At 38.2% G+C, this 20646-nt stretch overlaps 1 protein-coding gene across 3 annotated transcripts in view; it reads left to right on the top strand.

The window, feature by feature from the left end:
* Window positions 1-20646, top strand: part of LOC132551593 (nuclear factor NF-kappa-B p105 subunit-like) — a 68532-nt gene that overhangs the window by 25387 nt on the left and 22499 nt on the right. The window contains exon 1 of one of the 3 annotated variants that reach the window (XM_060215750.1): window positions 18013-18090. The exons of the other annotated variants lie outside the window; for them this stretch is intronic. The gene's annotated coding sequence lies outside the window, so the exon portion shown is untranslated. Of the gene's footprint in view, window positions 1-18012; window positions 18091-20646 lie in introns of those variants that run through there. 3 annotated transcript variants of the gene reach the window in all.

Here is a 20646-nt window from a genome sequence, read left to right as displayed (position 1 = left end):
AGCTGATCTACAAATGTATATATGATAGACAGAAGTAATCAATATTATATTCCATATAGTCAGCCCATAGATATTACCTGAAAGAGAAACAGTGATAGTCTCAATATTATATTCCATATGGTCAGCCTACAGATGTTACCTGATAGAGAAACAGTGATAGTCTCAATATTATATTCCATATTGTCGGCTTACAGATGTTACCTGATAGAGAAACAGTGATAGTCTCAATATTATATTCCATATAGTCAGCCTACAGATGTTACCTGATAGAGAAACAGTGATAGTCTCAATATTACATCCCATATAGTTGGCCTACAGATGTTACCTGATAGAGAAACAGTGATAGTCTCAAAATTATATTCCATATGGTCAGCCTACAGATGTTACCTGATAGAGAAACAGTGATAGTCTCGATATTACATCCCATATAGTTGGCCTACAGATGTTACCTGATAGAGAAACAGTGATAGTCTCAATATTATATTCCATATGGTCAGCCTACAGATGTTACCTGATAGAGAAACAGTGATAGTCTCAATATTATATTCCATATTGTCGGCTTACAGATGTTACCTGATAGAGAAACAGTGATAGTCTCAATATTATATTCCATATAGTCAGCCTACAGATGTTACCTGATAGAGAAACAGTGATAGTCTCAATATTACATCCCATATAGTTGGCCTACAGATGTTACCTGATAGAGAAACAGTGATAGTCTCAATATTACATCCCATATAGTTGGCCTACAGATGTTACCTGATAGAGAAACAGTGATAGTCTCAATATTATATTCCATATGGTCAGCCTACAGATGTTACCTGATAGAGAAACAGTGATTGTCTCAATACCATATTCTATATAGTCGGCCTATAGATGTTACCCGATAGAGAAACAGTGATTGTCTCAATATTTCCAAATTTCCACTCTCAAAAACAAAGAGTGCAACCGGTCAATCATTTTGTTTTCATAATTAAGTCTCAAATTCAGAGGGCATCGTTACTGGGGATCAAAGTGAATTTTCATATGAAATTTGAGAAAGATCCATCCTGTACTTCATTAGACAAGTACATCTTTGAAAGGAGATTATGATATATTATCAAGAAACAGAAATAGGTTGGTGTGACCTGTATTTTTACCTTCGAAGACAATCAAAGAAATGCTTTATCTGGTAGGTATAAATATACTTCATTTCATCTGAATTTCAAATTTCAGAGATAATGTGGGTTTGTGGAATGCAAAAAGTAATATATCCTTGTGTTAGAGACTATATAACGCCAGAAAATAAAATGTTCGTCGTCTGACTTTACTCCTGTTTGTTATGGCCAAGGTGTAAATTTATTGCATTCTTGTGTATGCCTTCTTCCCAAATCAGTTGTAAAGTTGAGTGTACATAAAACATTAAATTGCAAGTTCTTGAATTCTGTACATCCTTTGTAATAACTACGGACTGATACTTAATAACAAAGAGACAAACAAGGCTCCCCTTTTGGTATTTAGTGCAGGCAGCCAAACAGTTCAAGCTAAATATCCACGATACAGTCCATGAAGGGTCTATTTCATTAATCTGTATAAATTCCACCGAACACCACTGATGCTATCTTTGTCACAACATCAAAAACGCCACTCAAGATTAACTCAATAGTTATAGTAATCTGAGCGTATTTTAAACAACATCTATAATGCAGTGTATGATCTCATTATGATGTTTAAGATTGGTGGAGATCAGAGTATTAACGGATCAGTATTTGTAAGAGTACTTGAACTGATTAACCCCAGTGAACTCAATATCTCTAGAGGCAGAGCTCTTTTTTAAGTAAATATTGACGGTATATTAATCCTGGTGTGAAAAAGCTTATCAAGTACAAACATTTCATTTTAGCCCAGTTTTCAGTGAAAGACAACCCTGATGTAACAGTTAATATCAACTGAAAGAAAAGTTCAAGGTGCAAAAGTCACAAAAGTTCGAGAGTTTTGAGGCCAGGAAGGTTTAGTCCACAGATCCATGAGCTTTTATCCAATATCTACAGGGGAAGCTGATTGCAAGTATGAAAAGAAATTGGTCTGCCTTTTACTAAGTGTAATTTCCAACAATAATCTTTGTAGCTATTTCATCAGGTGTTATTGTTAGAAAAAACAGAAGTTGATTATAGATAACCTACAGTGACAGGATCAAATTTCTTCTTTATTCCCTGACATCCATTAAAAAATATTCAAGAAATTTTTCTTCAAAAGATTTAACAAATTCAAGACACTTTTGCATATGGCATTGCATGATCATTCCTTCTGAAAACTTTTTTTTAATTTCTGGTCTTTTAAAGATCTTAACCTGGCATGAAATGAAAACTTGTTTAAATGAAAGCAAGTTTAAGACATTTTTGCCTTTCAAATTAATTGCAAACCAAGAAAGAAATGGTTTATCTTCCTGAAATCAGATGATATGAGACTGTATCCTGGCAAGGACAAGTAGGAATTATACTTGTTGGAATCAAACCAGGTAAAAACACCTCGAATTGACCCCATCATAATACAAACAATTCAAAACTTCTAATATATGTACTTGCATTATGAGTTGCTGAAACCGGAACCGTTGTTAATTTTGTTGCACCATGAGATATGTTTTTGTCTGAATGCACTGAGGAATGTACATTTATATGTTTACAACATTTTTATACATGGTTAATGAGGCAAAACAGCAGCTTAAATGGAATATTTACCTGCCTAAATCTCATTACAGGTGCACAACAGGTGATAGTAGACCTCCTGTCAATCAGGTATTGTGAATTACAATGCACATTTAAAGTCAGCAATATGCTAATAGCAACATATATATATTTTATAGGCACAGTGTACTAAACGAAGTTATTTAGTGTGTAAGAATTTTATAAAATCTGAAGTTTCTGTTTTTCAGTTGAAGGTTTAAATGAAATGTATCATAAAATTCCTTAAATTTATCAGATAATAAGTCCATGCCTGGTAATAAGCCCACCCATATATACCAGAGGAAAAAAAGAAATGTTTCTCCTCAACACTGATTCCATCAAGGTGTTTATTTTCCTTTGAAGGATGTCATTCCACACTTGATTAAGGGCCTGCGTGATTTGAGCAGCATTATATGGGACATTGACACACTTCCTAACCCTCCTGTCCAGCTTGTCCCACAAATGCTTGATTGGGGACAAATCTGGACTGTATGGTGACCAATCAAGAACTGGGATGTTGTTTTGAGCCAGAAGTCTTGACAAATCCTAGCAACATGGGGTCCCGCGTTGTCCTGCTGCAACATACGGTTACACTGATGGATAAGAAAAAGGATGTGTTGTCTCAAGGCCTGATCCCGGTATGTTACTGTGATGCCTTGAGATATCCCGGCCTATACCAGAATAGACCCCCCGCTGAATCTGTTGCTTCCCGTTATGCAAGCGTCAGAATATCGTTCACCATGACATCAATAGACATGTTGTCATCCATATGTGAAGTGAGACTCATCAGTGAACAAGACGCATCTCCAATGGGCCAAACAAACTGTCTTTGGACAAACTGGTTGACCATGAGTGATGACAGTTTGGTGGCCATCTCGGTTGTTGTCTGAAATTGGTTATGGAGATGCAATAGATATCTTGACATCACAATTTTACGCATGGGCTTCTGTTCCTGGGATGGTCATCCAATCTAAGCTGTTACTCGGTAGTAATGAGATAGTAAGACACACATCTTAGAAGTAACTGGGTAGTAACAAGATAGTGGGACACATATCTTAGCTGTAACTGGGTAGTAACAAGATAGTGGGACAGAAATCTAAACTGTAACTGGGTAGTAACAAGATAGTGGGACACACATCTTAGAAGTAACTGGGTAGTAACAAGATAGTGGAACAGACATCTAAACTGTAACTGGGTAGTAACAAGATAGTGGGACACACATCTTAGCAGTAACTGGGCAGTAACAAGATAGTGGGATAAATCTTAGCTGTAACTGGGTAGTAACAAGACAGTGGGACAGACATCTAAACTGTAACTGGGTAGTAGCAAGATAGTGGGACAGACATCTAAACTGTAACTGGGTAGTAACAAGATAGTGGGACACACATCTTAGCAGTAACTGGGCAGTAACAAGATAGTGGGATAAATCTTAGCTGTAACTGGGTAGTAACAAAATAGTGGGACAGACATCTTAGCAGTAACTGGGTAATAACAAGATAGTGGGAAACACATCTTAGCTGTAACTGGGTAGTAACAAAACAGTGGGACAGACATCTAAACTGTAACTGGGTAGTAGCAAGATAGTGGGACACACATCTTAGCAGTAACTGTGTACTAACAAGACATTTGGACAGACATCTTAGCAGTAACTGGGTAGTAACAAGATAGTGAGACACATCTTAGTAGTAAATGGGTAGTAACAAAATAGTGGGACACACATCTTAGCAGTAACTGGGTAGTAGCAAGATATTGGGACACACATTTTAGCTGTAACTGGGTAGTAACAAGATAGTGGGATAAATCTTAGCTGTAACTGGGTAGTAACAAAACAGTGGGACACACATCTTAGCAGTAACTGGGTAATAACAAGATAGTGGGAAACACATCTTAGCAGTAACTGGGTAGTAACAAGATAGTGGGACAAATCTTAGCTGTAACTGGGTAGTAACAAGACAGTGGGACAGACATCTAAACTGTAACTGGGTAGTAGCAAGATAGTGGGACACACATCTTAGCAGTAACTGTGTACTAACAAGATAGTGGGACAGACATTTTAGCTGTAACTGGGTAGTAACAAGATATTGGGACACACATTTCAGCTGTAACTGGGTAGTAACAAGATAGTGGGACACACATCTTAGTTGTAACTGGGTAGTAACAAGATAGTGGGACACACATTTTAGCTGTAACTGGGTAGTAACAAGATAGTGGGACAGACATCTTAGCTGTAACTGGGTAGTAACAAGAGAGTGGGACACACATCTTAGCTGTAACTGGGTAGTAACAAGATAGTGGGACACACATCTTAGCTGTAACTGGGTAGTAACAAGATAGTGGGACACACATCTTAGTAGTAACTGGGTAGTAACAAGACAGTGGAACACCAACGTTTGGGGCCGAGTGGAATCAATAATGGGACAGTCATGTTTACAGAAAAAAATTGATAGGACAGTGTTACATCAATAATGGTATTTACATGATAAAAGGTTGTCCACATTAATAAACAGAAAACTTTTTTTTTAAAAAAGGAGAGTTGAACAGCCATATTTGTTTTGACAGAATATGTGGGACACTTGTTAGTGTTGGGCAGTGAATTCAGTTAATTACATTTTCTTTTATAGAAATTTATAGGTTTTAAAATGTCTTTTTGTTAAAGGTACATAATTGAATTGAAAAGAATTTATGAAAGAATGCAGTTGCAACATAAATACATTTTTTTCTGTCGTTAGTTTAAAATTACAGAAAGTCCAAGTAATACCAAGTACAGACAGGTTCAACTGTATTGCATGATTTTAAACAATTGTACCAGCCATTCAAAGTAAAAACACCCACAAATATCTGTAACATGTAGTAGGGAGAGGACAGAGCAACTACACATAGTATAGTCCCAATTCCTCAACTTTACATCTTACGATAGTATGGTCCCATATTACAGGCATATCACGTGATTTTTTTGTTTTGTTTGTAAATCAGCCAATATTTTTTGGGATTAACTCGTCTCTTTTCTGCAGTAGATTGAGTATATAGTCTTTCTAGCCAGTGTGCTATATAAATAAATAGCCTTGTGCTTGTCTGCTGTTTATGTGAGTCAACTTGCTACTCAGTGGTCTCTAAGCACATAACAATCAAACCATGTTATGTAACATTGATCCTTTTAAAGTGTCAAACTCTTTTTTTTTTTTTCACTAAGAACATGAATGGTTGTATGCTGAATTAGAAATGCTTTACAAATATCTATCTCAAACAATGATTGATGAAGCTATCGTGCACCTACAAATATTTTACAATAATACAAATTTATCAATAACGATATATAACAATTTCAACAGCTTTGATTTTTTTCTCTGAAGAATACCTTAATCTACGTTTACTTTAAATGTCCATATCAAAAAATAAAATTCATTTCAGACAATTTTCATCTTAATCCCATCGGTGGAGCATAAAAGTTTAAAATAGACATTATTTAGGGAAACCATGATTGTGCAATCATCTTACAATATGGTGTTTTAAATGTGTTTTTCAAGATGGCAGTCATAGGTTCCCTATTTGACTTCAGATTTCAAAACCTAATGTTTCGTTAGGACCATCTCAGGATAATTTCAAACAGGTTTTAGCTTAATCCCAGCAGTGGAACTTGAGAAGAAGTTTAAACAATGTTTTTCAAGATGGCAGCCATGGTGGCCATATTGGATTTTGGACTGACCTTAAAAATAACACCACTTGGTCAGAATCATCTCAGGATCATTTCAGGCAAGTTTCAGCTCATTCCTACATGCAGAGCATGAGAAATTTTAATGTAAAAAGTAAAGGCATTGTGCATAATGGCAGATGAAACAAGATGGCTATAGTTCATCCTGACCTTTCTGGTCAGATAACATAGTAACTGGTTTGTCCCTACCAGTATTTCTAATTTAGTATATGGAATTGTGAGAGAAATTCAAAGTTACTATTACCACATAATGGGGCCAAGTCTCACATGATTCCCTATTATGGTAAATTGCAACTTTAACAATGATTCAGTGGATGTTTTTTTAATCAGAATGTAAATTGATGATGATCATTGCTCTGGATTAGACAACAGAAAACATTAAAATGACAGTTTTATTATGTATTTACCTAAGTTTAAGTTAACCTTGATTTCCAAAGTGTTCCTCACATGGGTTAGTATGTGCAGTTATAGAATTATCTCATCATAGCACATTTCCATACTTCTATACCTGTCCATACAGAAGAGGTAAGAAACAAACATCGTTGTCTCAAAAATTGACATTCATTATAACATGTTTTAACAACAAATAATTCAAAGATTTAGTGAAAACATCATTAATACTCCCACTCCCCAAAAACAATTCTCCAACACCTCTCCCACCTATAAAATATCATTAGTACAGTATCAAATATAGGATTTGAGAAACAACAAACAACTCTTTTGATGTGTTCCTTACTCTATGATATAGTTTCTAGAGTTCTGAAGATTTCAGTGCTTCAATGGATATCAACTCCAGTACCAGAGCAAACAGAACATTAGTGTGAAATATTGCTGACTTATCCCCCAGGTTGACATGTTATGAACACACACATCATAAAATAAAAGAACAGCAACACTTAGCAGAGGATGTTGTAAATAAACAATGTCTGACGCTTTTTTTGTAGTGATTTATCATAATTTACTTATGTGATGTATTTTCTGTATCCAAGACTGAAAGGGCAAATATCCGTGTGCAAACTCCAGCATCTGTTTTAACAATTGCAATTCCTGTCCGACTAAATGTTTTTTCATTCATGTTTATATTTCTTGTCAAAACAATATCCATCTGATGTCCATGTTCACATACATATCAGGCCTGAGAAGTAAACCTGAAATATAGACCAGAATTTGGAAAGACAGGTTGGGAATTTAACGAAGAGGATAATGGGAATATTGAATGGGTTGGAAAAGGGTGTGTGTATGTGTTGGTGGGTCGGAGAGGGTTTCAAATAGTCTCCCAAAGAAATTCTACAGGGAGAGAGATTAGAGGAGAGGTTTTCAGAGAGGATGAATTATTTTGGAAAAAGGTACTATAAGGGATAGGGGCAGGGTTTATGGAAGCAATTCCAAGATAGTAAGGAAAGGGATGGGAAATCTGAGAAAGTAGGGGAATATATCTTAAGAAGTAATAGCTTAATATCACAAGTGAAATTCACACCAATTTTTTCTTCTGTTTTAAAGGATATGAGTCTGGAGTGATATGATATAATGCTAAAATACATGTGGTCAAAGGACATACATCATGCTTACATTTGTTTTTAAATGTCATGCATCAGCATTTTGTGAAGACTAATGATCCATGGAGAATAACAACATGTGTCATATCATTTTTCACAGATAAAAAAAAGAAAAGAACATTAAGTTTCAGTAACACAAAACTGAAGCAGGCATACTGAAACACTCTTGTAAATACATTATATGTTATTGAAAATATTGCAAAAATGTACCAGTTACTGAAAAAGCTATAGTATACAAAGTAATGCCCTTAACACTGATCTTATCTATGGTTAAATCAAGTAAAGGAACAATACATAGATCATATTAAGTATCATATATCTGTGGTCATTTGGTCAAGGGCTGTCCCTGAACTTTGGGTACACAAGGCTGGAATCTACTCCAACTGAATCAGGTGAAGGACTATAATCCACAACACTTGATATTTTACTTGTCTAATGTCAACAAAAGTCTATAGATCATAGTGAGCCAGATAGAACTGACAGGGTTGGGGAGGGATTTGAGATCAAGGCGACTGATAACTGGTGTTACTACCATTACCCTTGTGTCAACAATGGACAATACTGATAGGTAACACCATAATCTCCTGTTACCTGTAATCTTAATAAGGGAGATCACTCTATAAGGGTACTTAATGTCCAGGTGTCAATTTCTGACACAACATCACCAATAATGAAGGCATTTTTGTGTCTGTTGCTATTTTTGCAGAAAAATAGCGAGTTGATTATATAGTAAGTTTTAAATGATGACATTATGTCACATCAACTATGACCTCCCTTTGAATTTATCACACATTTGAAAATTCTGCATTTCTGATGTTAACTCCCTATAAACAAAAAACACTGACAGTAACCATCCATATTTTTAAACAGGACAACACACACTGTAACAGTTACTCTCCCTATAGGCAGCAACACTGACAGTAACCATCCTACAAACAGGCAGCAACACTGCCAGTTACTCTCCCTATAAACAGGAGGCAACACTGACAGTAACCATCCAACAAACAGGCAACAACACTGTCAGTTACTCTCCCTATAAACAGGAGGCAACACTGACAGTTACTCTCCCTATAAACAAGAGGCAACACTGACAGTAACCATCCAACAAACAGGCAACAACACTGTCAGTTACTCTCCCTATCAAAAGGAGGCAACACTGAGAGTAACCATCCAACAAACAGGCAACAACACTGTCAGTTACTCTCCCTATGAACAGGAGACAACACAGACAGTAACCATCCAACAAACAGGCGACAATACTGTCAGTTACTCTCCCTATCAACATAAAGCAAAACAGACAGTAACCATCCTACAAACAGACGACAACACTGTCAGTTACTCTCCCTATAAACAGGAGGCAACACTGACAGTAACCATCCTACAAACAGGCAACAACACTGTCAGTTACCCTCCCTATAAACAGGCAACAACACTGTCAGTTACTGTCCCTAAAAACAGGCGACAACACTGTTACTCTCCCTATAAACAGGAAGCAAAACAGGCACAACACTGTCAGTAACCATCCTACAAACAGGCGACAACACTGTCAGTTACTCTCCCTATAAACAGGAGGCAACACTGACAGTAACCATCCTACAAACAGGCAACAACACTGTCAGTTACTCTCCCTATAAAAACTGACAGTAACCATCCTACAAACAGGCAGCAACACTGTCAGTTACTCTCCCTACCAACTGGCAACAGCACTGTCAGTTACTCTCCCTATAAACAGGAGGCAACACTGACAGTAACCATCCTTATAAACAGGAGTCAGTTACTCTCCCTATAAACACTGACAGTAACCATCCTACAAACAGGCAACAACACTGTCAGTTACTCTCCCTATAAACAGGAGGCAACACTGACAGTAACCATCCAACAAACAGGCTACAATACTGTCAGTTACTCTCCCTATAAACAGGAGGCAACACAGACAGTAACCATCCTACAAACAGGTAGCAATACTCTCAGTTACTCTCCCTATAAACAGGCAACAACACTGTCAGTTACTCTCCCTATAAACAGGCAACAACACTGTCAGTTACTCTCCCTATAAACAGGCAACAACACTGTCAGTTACTCTCCCTATAAACACTGACAGTAACCATCCTACAAACAGGCAACAACACTGTCAGTTACTCTCCCTATAAACAGGAGGCAACACTGACAGTAACCATCCTACAAACAGGCGACAACACGGTCAGTTACTCTCCCTATAAACAGGAGGCAACACTGAAAGTAACCATCCTACAAACAGGCAACAATACTGTCAGTTACTCTCCCTATAAACAGGAGGCAACACTGACAGTAACCATCCAACAAACAGGCAACAACACTGCCAGTTACTCTCCCTATAAACAGGAGGCAACACTGACAGTTACTCTCCATATAAACAAGAGTCAACACTGACAGTAACCATCCAACAAACAGGCAACAACACTGTCAGTTACTCTCCCTATAAACAGGAGGCAACACTGACAGTAACCATCCTACAAACAGGCAACAACACTGTCAGTTACATACAACACTGACAGTAACCAGTTTACTCTCCCTATAAACAGGAGGCAACACTGACAGTAACCATCCAACAAGCAGGCGACAACACTGTCAGTTACTCTCCCTATAAACAGGAGGCAACACTGACAGTAACCATCCTACAAACAGGCGACAACACTGTCAGTTACTCTCCCTATAAACAGGAGGCAACACTGACAGTAACCATCCTACAAACAGGCAACAACACTGTCAGTTACTCTCCCTATAAACAGGAGGCAACACTGACAGTAACCATCCTACAAACAGGCAGCAACACTGTCAGTTACTCTCCCTATAAACAGGAGGCAACACTGACAGTAACCATCCAACAAACAGGCAACAACACTGCCAGTTACTCTCCCTATAAACACTGACAGTAACCATCCTACAAACAGGCGACAACACTGTCAGTTACTCTCCCTATAAACAGGAGGCAACACTGACAGTAACCATCCTACAAACAGGCAGCAACACTGTCAGTTACTCTCCCTATAAACAGGAGGCAACATGGACAGTAACCATCCTAAAAACAGGCAGCAACACTGTCAGTTACTCTCCCTATAAACAGGCAACAACACTGTCAGTTACTCTCCCTATAAACAGGCAACAACACTGTCAGTTACTCTCCCTATCAAAAGGAGGCAACACTGAGAGTAACCATCCAACAAACAGGCAACAACACTGTCAGTTACTCTCCCTATGAACAGGAGACAACACTGAGTTACTCTCCCTATAAACAGGAGGCATCCAGTACAAAAACAGGCAGCAACACTGTCAGTTACTCTCCCTATAAACAGGAGGCAACACAGACAGTAACCATCCTACAAACAGGCAGCAACACTGTCAGTTACTCTCCCTATAAACAGGAGGCAACACTGACAGTAACCATCCAACAAATAGGCTACAATACTGTCAGTTACTCTCCCTATAAACAGGCAACAACACTGTCAGTTACTCTCCCTATAAACAGGCAGCAACACTGTCAGTTACTCTCCCTATAAACAGGCAACAACACTGTCAGTTACTCTCCCTATAAACAGGCAACAACACTGTCAGTTACTCTCCCTATAAACAGGAGGCAACACTGACAGTAACCATCCTACAAACAGGCAACAACACTGCCAGTTACTCTCCCTATAAACAGGAGTTAACACTGACAGTAACCATCCAACAAATAGGCTACAATACTGTCAGTTACTCTCCCTATAAACAGGAGGCAACACTGACAGTAACCATCCAACAAACAGGCGACAATACTGTCAGTTACTCTCCCTATAAACAGGAGGCAACACAGACAGTAACCATCCAACAAACAGGCGACAATACTGTCAGTTACTCTCCCTATAAACAGGAGGCAACACTGACAGTAACCATCCAACAAGCGGGCAGCAATACTGTCAGTTACCCTCTCGATAAACAGGAGGCACCACAGACAGTAACCATCCTCAAAAGAGGCAACAACCCTGTCAGTTACTCTCCATATAAACAGGCAACATCACCGTCAGTTACTCCCTATAAACAGGCAACAACACTGTCAGTTACACTCCCTTTAAACAGGAAGCAAAACAGGCAGTAACCATCCTACAAACAGGCGACAACACTGTCAGTTACTCTCCATATAAACTGGAGGCAACACTGACAGTAACCATCCTTCAAACAGTGACAACACTGTCAGTTACTCTCCCTATAAACTGGAGGCAACACTGACAGTAACCATCCTTCAAACAGGCGACAACACTGTCAGTTACTCTCCCTATAAACTGGATGCAACACTGACAGTAACCATCCTTCAAACAGGCGACAACACTGTCAGTTACTCTCCATATAAACAGGCAACAACACTGTCAGTTACTCTCCCTATAAACAGGCAACAACACTGTCAGTTACACTCCCTTTAAACAGGCCACAACACTGTCAGTTACTCTCCCTATAAACAGACAACAACACTGTCAGTTACACTCCCTTTAAACAGGCAACAACACTGTCAGTTACTCTCCCTATAAACAGGCAACAACACTGTCAGTTACTCTCCCTATAAACAGGCAACAACACTCTCAGTTACACTCCCTTTAAACAGGCAACAACACTGTCAGTTACTCTCCCTATAAACAGGAGGCAACACTGACAGTAACCATCCAACAAACAGGCAACAACACTGTCAGTTACTCTCCCTATAAACAGGAGGCAACACTGACAGTAACCATCCTACAAACAGGCTACAACACTGTCAGTTACTCTCCCTATAAACAGGCAACAACACTGTCAGTTACTCTCCCTATAAACAGGCAACAACACTGTCAGTTCAGCAACAACACTGTCAGTTACCCTCCCTAAAAACAGGCAGCAACACTGTCAGTTACTCTCCCTATAAACAGGAGGCAACATGGACAGTAACCATCCTACAAACAGGCGAAAACACTGCCAGGTACTCTCCCTATAAACAGGAGGCAACACTGACAGTAATCATCCTACAAACAGGCAGCAACACTGTCAGTTACTCTCCCTATAAACAGGAGGCAACACTGACAGTAACCATCCTACAAACAGGCAACAACACTGTCAGTTACTCTCCCTATAAACAGGAGGCAACACTGACAGTAACCATCCTACAAACAGGCGACAACACTGTCAGTTACTCTCCCTATAAACAGGCAACAACACTGTCAGTTACTCTCCCTATAAACAGGCAACAACACTGTCAGTTACTCTCCCTATAAACAGGCAACAACACTGTCAGTTACACTCCCTTTAAACAGGCAACAACACTGTCAGTTACTCTCCCTATAAACAGGAGGCAACACTGACAGTAACCATCCTACAAACAGGCAACAACACTGCCAGTTACTCTCCCTATAAACAGGAGGCAACACTGACAGTAACCATCCTACAAACAGGCAACAACACTGCCAGTTACTCTCCCTATAAACACTGACAGTAACCATCCTACAAACAGGCGACAACACTGACAGTTACTCTCCCTATAAACAGCAGGCAACACTGACAGTAACCATCCAACAAACAGGCAACAACACTGCCAGTTACTCTCCCTATAAACAGGAGGCAACACTGACAGTAACCATCCAACAAACAGGCGACAACACTGCCAGTTACTCTCCCTATAAACAGGAGGCAACACTGACAGTAACCATCCTACAAACAGTTACTCTCTCTCCCTATAAACAGGAGGCAACACTGAAAGTAACCATCCTACAAACAGGCAACAATACTGTCAGTTACTCTCCCTATAAACAGGAGGCAACGACAGTAACCATCCAACAAAAACAACACTGGCAGTTACTCTCCCTATAAACAGGGCAACAACACTGTTTACTCTCCCAACACTGTCATAAACAGGAGGTTACAGTAACCATCCAAAACAGGCACAACACTGTCAGTTACTCTCCCTAAAACAGGAGACAGTCCTTACATTAATACAGGCGTGTCAGTTACTCTCCCTATAAACAGGGAACACTGTTTATGAAAATTTTCTCTCCCTATAAACAGCAAGCAACATCAGTAACCATCCTACAAACAGACACATAAGCAAACAATACTCTCCCTTAAACAGGTCAACACTGATTGTTAACAAATCGTGACAATGTACAGCCTTAATTGAACTTTCTAAAACATTTTCATGTCAACCTGCACAACACTGCCAGATCTCCCTAAAGAAGACACTGTAGAACTAACACTATATATCATATCTTATGATATTGTCAAAAACACAGACGTCTAACCTAGATGCCGAACGCCCTATCCGCGACTGTTGACGCAACGTGTCTGCAGCGCCGCTATCTTGGGAAGGTATTGCCGCTAAGATCAAACCATATCTACACAGTGGGCCTCATACTAGTAATCCCACTAAAAAAAGTGTAGCTCAGTCACTAGCCCACATATCAACACAAATAATACTTCATTTTAAAGCTGAGAAAAAATTCTACGTTGTAGTCATCTCAAAGTGGAGTTATCAGGAATCAAAATTAAAGAAAAAAATAACAGAAATATTTAAAATGTAAAAATTATTGAAAAAAATATACTCCTCAGTTATTTTGCATAGGATAATATTAACAATAAACTGACATATAATAACCCAAATAAAAATAAAAAAAAAAAAAAAAAAAGAAAAAAAACTAATGAAATAGAACAATTAAGAAATAATAAATAACATTTTATTCAGATTCATCCTTTTTTTAAATAGTAATAACTTGATTGTGCAATGAAAAAGGCTATATAAAAGTGAACATGTGGATCTATGGACCTGGTCCCTGGACAGGTGTTCACCCCAAAAATGAATTTATTTTTCAATGGCTTACACATCAAAGTGCAATAAACTATATATCAGTATCATTCATGCGACTTCATGATTTGCTGGACCTCATTTCAAGGGGGCAGGGGTAAGGAACAATATACCCCACCCCAGCATTTACGCACTTAATTTGTAGAGTGAATAATATTTGTGAATACATATTGCCAAACTATTAAAGGTTATATCAGCATGCAGAACACTGAATGTAAAGTACCACACAACAGCTAACAGCCTCTGACCACCAGATGCACTAATTAATGATATATATAGTCACATGCAGTGTGACTGTTGGTGTCTTAGTAAAAACATGAAACTAAGAGACATTTTCATTCATAATTTAATACATAACAATATGCAGGGTGAATCTGCAAAGTGACACATGAAAATCAGGTGCACAATAAAAGTATGCCTTGTTATTTATATGAGTAACTTATAAATAATATAATCCTACTGGCTACTTTTTTTAATTTTGGTGCATTAGGAATGAGGAGACCACAGCAAAACAATGTAAGGTAATATACAATTGGATCTCGCTTACAGGCGATTCTAATGAAGTGCAGCATGTTGTTTGCTTTCACATTGAACATTCACATACATGTGTAGGGAATGTAAAACTATAATCCAACAACTGTTTGAAATTGATGCAATAACAATCGCATCATTCATAACAATAATGAAAACAAGTACAGTATGACCTTGCTCGAAGTGCAAACTACTTTATCTTAAGTCCTATATTGCACCAGTCAAATACAAAGTATACACTCTCTACATATGCAGCACTGATACCATATACCAGTCAACAAATCATGTCTTCTGTCTACATGTTCTGTATTCATCACTAATAAGCCCAAGATAACTATATATTGTACAATTTATAGGCTAGTTGCTTAGTTTGTGACCAAAATGAAACTACCATCAAACACAAAAGGTATGTGTAAACAATCACACTACTTTGCATGAGAGTGCACAACAACATGTTACAGCAAAATAAAAAAACTAGTCCTTACATCAGGCGAATGATCATCTCTTAGTATAGCTGCTCAAGCACTTAATGATAGTACTCCAAAAACCTCTTTCATCATTACTTGAAACACTGCCTGTTACAATGACATCTACGACTCAACACTATGTATATGTTTACAAGTCAAAATGAATAGGCCCTATCATACAAAGGTAAATCGGATAATGCACACATTCTGTAGAACATCAATTTGTACATGGTAGTAACTTAACAGCTTGTACAATACCTTCCCAAGATGGCAGACCGCTAGACATGTCACAGGCGCAGCCGCGAGGCATCTAGGATTAGATATCTATAGTCAAAACATAAAGAACAGTGTGATTCCAAGTCAATAGAGAGAAGAGTGAGAAATAAAGGGAGGTAATTAATGTGGGAATATTCTAGTGAACAAAACAGATCAAAACAATCACTTACCTGATACCCAGCACCAGAAGCTGTAAATTATCACAGATGCAACTGGACTTTGGGAAAACAGTTTTCCCCGAAGAGAAACCTGAAAGCACATTTGAGGACAAAAATTGATTAAATATATATTCCAGGAATATGACATAAACCATTGACAGGATCTTTCTTCAACATATTCATGAAACCGTTCTCTGGACTCACTTTCCCACATAACAGAGAAACAAGATGTAATTGCAAAGATCTTCTAAAAAACAAGACATTTATGACAAAAACAGAGATCTTCACATTGAAACGAGTATTATCATGGGACAGACAAAAGCTTCATCTTTCTGAAGAATCATCTAAACAAGATATATGATTGTTTATAATAGGAAGTGATTTATTTATATAATCTTATTTTAATTGTATGAAAATAGAATCTGAGAGATGTATATCATTAATTGGATTGCCTCCCTTGATGGTAAAAGTTCTTTTTAAGCTTATATAAGAAAAGTGGGTCTATAAAATGTTCTTTCATTTTCATAAAAAGAACACCAACAATGATGTTTGGTATACGTAAAAACCACTTCTATCAAGGTAAAGCCTAAATTGTCTATTTCATGTATAATTTTCTAATGTTTTTTTTTATTTTTTTAAGAACATGTTTTGGCTTTGGTTTGCTTTTTATATATTTTTTTAACATAGTGAACATTGTCTATGATTAGTTATAATATCACTCCATCATACATTTCTGCACTTTTTTGCCCTTGTGAACAAAATACAAAGTCAGTTGTGTTACTTTGAACATTTAAAAATGATCAATACAGCTCATAAGAGACATCAAGTACCTGTATCTCCTCTCATTTTTTACCAGATTCTCTCTCTCTCTCTCTCTCTCTCTCTCTCTCTCTCTCTTTCTACTCTCTCCCTCTATCTCCAGTTCACCCGATTTTTTTTCTCTCTTTCTTTTTTAGTGCTTGAAAGCTGTATAAAAATGTTGGTGGTACACTCTACCTGAATTTTGTAAAGGAAATTAACCACAAGAACATCATCAGTGTTCAGCAAACACTCACCATGACTTTGATATTTGTCAATTTGTCATTTTTTGGTGACAATCAAATGTATCAGTTGGGTCTTCCTGAAGGACAAATATGTCTCCTGATCTCTTATACTCCTTTTTGTCTATGTAGTGATTAGAATATCATTTGTCACGTAAAAGGCGAGTTGCATTGCAGTATAATATAAATTCAAAATCAAATATCCTTCTTCAGATACTTAAAATACAATTACCAGCATAATATTTAGCCAGAAACACATTAAGCTGTATGCAAGACTTTCTGTGGGCCTACCTCAGAGCTACTTCATAATTCATTTCAGTTTGAGGGGGAAATGTCCCAATAATGATTGTGTGTTAATTTTACAGGCCCACCAATAGATTAATGTTCTTTGTTCGGCTATAAAAAATACTGCTGAATGAAAAAATACATCCGTCAGTTGTACGAGTTATCTCCCTTGATTAAGGACACATGAGGTTTGCAGCTCGAGAGTTGTTCGTTGTCTTTTATTGATATGCTGGCAATTTGCCCTTCTGTCTTTTCTAATATATACCACTTAAGTCTTTCAAATAGACATGCAGTAACCACGTCCGTGCTCCAGTGCGATAAAAAAAATGAGCCGGTTGCCTGTCGATGGACGCAGATTACTTGCTTGTCACGTGATTATCATTAACCAATGAGACTTCTCCTGGGGAATCCCCACGTTGGATTTTCCATCTTGCTTGTTGACGATTGACCGATGTGAAAGCTTACTGGTTTATGTAGTTTTCTGGATGATTTGACAGATTTCTAGGAATGTTCCAGTTTCTAGTATATTAACAGGTATGATATTTTGGTATCGAAAGGTTACAAGTTCAATAATTTTGATATATTGTATCACAGGAAATGTCGCCTGGATTTTCCATAAAATCTAAAATGGACGTTGTTTGTCCAAAAATAGATCCTGGTCATGATAATAATATTAACTAGTTGGTGAGAAACTTGTTGTGTGTCTTTTCTATAACCATCAAACTTAATTCAAAAGCGGTAGCGATATTTCGTTTTACAATGTTCAATAAAAACTTTAAATACCTCGTTTATGAACAAAAATATGACAAAGTTCCTCCCCTTACAGAACATGAAGTTACTCTCAGTGTTGGGATGTGATACTCTTGTGTCTAACATTCTGCAGTCTTGATTTCATTCAGTGGCTTTAACATTTTTCGGTTAGTGTACGTGACATTTTGATCATGACCTGATTTAGCAATAAAAGACATATGCGGCTATGTCAACGTTTTCACTTTTCAACTCAACTTAAATGTTAACTCTCAACAAGAAAGGGTGTGTTTTATAAGTTGTCCTTTGGATACAGTACAGTTGTCAGATTTTGACCAAAGCTGATGTTTGAGAGAGAGAGAGAGTATAAGTAACTCCTACTGTCTCTGTCTATTTGTGTTCATATGTAATAAGCACTTGCCTAACCGACCAAACAGGTTTTAATCCAATTTTGTTTAACTATTGCATATATTATATGAATGAAATTGCGCAACCACAAAGTGAAAGTGGATGCACCAATAGAAGTAACTAATCATGGCTAGGAGGATGCCAGCTAAAACAAATGTAGTACAAAGAGCTCTGACTATTTATCTGCGAGTTTTATTCTTGCCTTTGCAGTGGTCAACCGCGACCAAAACAAAAACAAAATCGGGGTTAGATATTGAGAACCCTTCGAACTACCATGAACCATAAATACATCAGAGATTTGGATTTGATTCCTGTGAGGGCATTACAAAAGATTTTTATTTTTTGTGTATATGAACCAGGGCTCTTGATCTGCCAGATTTGGGGCCGAATAATAGTATTTTTTTTTTCCCAATTTAGGTAGGTATTAAGTAATTAATACAATATTAATGAGGTGGGATGGAGTGTCATTCTTGTCAGATGGCCCCAACTTTTATCAAGTCGGTTATCCAGGGGTCAGGGCTAACATTTGGCATGTCAAGTTTGGGGCAATGGGACCATTGAGAAACATTGTGCCTATAAGGGGGATTTGTATGGTCAGCCATTAACCTCCTCACCTTGACAGGTTTAGCCAATGACAACCAAGGAGGTTTGTAGGTTACACTGCTGCACTGACCTGCCCAGCCACAGTCTCCAGAGCACTGTGGAGTGACCAGGTCCCACCTCCAGCACTGACAGGGCTTTAGAACCCTGAATGATAAACACCAGAAAAAGAAATCCACTCACTATGTCGGATTTAGATTCGGATGATGAAATCATTGAGGAAGCTGTCAGCCAAGAAGACCTGGAAGAAGGCAAAGTAAAAAAATGGGCAGCATTTAAACGCCTGTCTGCCAGAACATCAGAAATATTACTGAAGCTTGGTTTCCAGTGTATGGAAGCTTTGGCATTGTTGGAGCCAAAAGACCTGGTTAATTCAAATATACCGGTTGGTCAGCAAAAGCTTCTGCTGAAAGCATTGGCTCAGACATTTCCGAATGGTTCATATGCACAGCATAATGGACCTAAACACAAAGAAACCCCTTGCCAGGCTTCAGTGGGGGCCAATCAAAAATCAGAAGAGGGACATATGGGTCCCCTTACCCATAACAAGCCACCATCAGGAATTGAATGCACAGATTCCACAAAACATCAGCAGTCATCAGAAGGGATAAGGCATTCAAGCACACCATCAACAGTTCGTGGGCCAACAGAGGACTACATGGACAGTGTGGCCAATCTGCTGGGCCAAATGAACAATCAGCAGGCAAAAGTGCAGGAAGCCACAAATACTCGTCCTGTATGTGAATCGGCATCATGGAGGGACCCACAAGTGTATCTCCGGGCAGCAGCTACTACAGGTAAGGGTGCAGCCTATCTGGATATTGTTGATTTTGTCAATGTACGGGGTGGCCAAATATCTGAGGAAGTTCTGGGGTCAGCAGAGGGCGTTGAAGGGGGGCAATTAGTTTATAAAGCAGGTCCATCAAAGCCTAAATTAGAATCTGTCACGGTTCCTCAGTGGTCAGTTGCAAACTTGGCCATCTTATATAAGCTAATTCAGGATCAGGCACTTCCTAGGGAAAGGATGTTTGATTACCTGTCATACACCACCCGCATTTATCAGCTGTTGAACTGTTATGAGCAGTCATCAGTCTGGTTTTTTGATAGGGAATACCGCAGGCTGCAGGCTGAAGACCAGTTTCGGTGGGGTACTGACATACCTCACCTCCAAACAGTTTATCTAAGGCCTAAACAACCTCGATCATTTCCCCAAACTTCAATTGGTAAGAGAAAGGGGAAAACATCGAAAAAAAAGGGAATTTGTAGAAACTACAATACTGTTCCTGGGTGTGACAGGACAAACTGTAAGTATGCCCACATTTGTTTAGTCTCTGG

Source organism: Ylistrum balloti, unplaced genomic scaffold (genome assembly GCF_031769215.1).
Source record: "Ylistrum balloti isolate Yb309-2 unplaced genomic scaffold, AGI_CSIRO_Ybal_v1 Utg370208, whole genome shotgun sequence".
In the NCBI taxonomy this organism is placed as follows: domain Eukaryota; kingdom Metazoa; phylum Mollusca; class Bivalvia; order Pectinida; family Pectinidae; genus Ylistrum; species Ylistrum balloti.
Note: the sequence above shows the minus strand (reverse complement) of the source record. Positions and strands in the feature narration are given on the sequence as shown.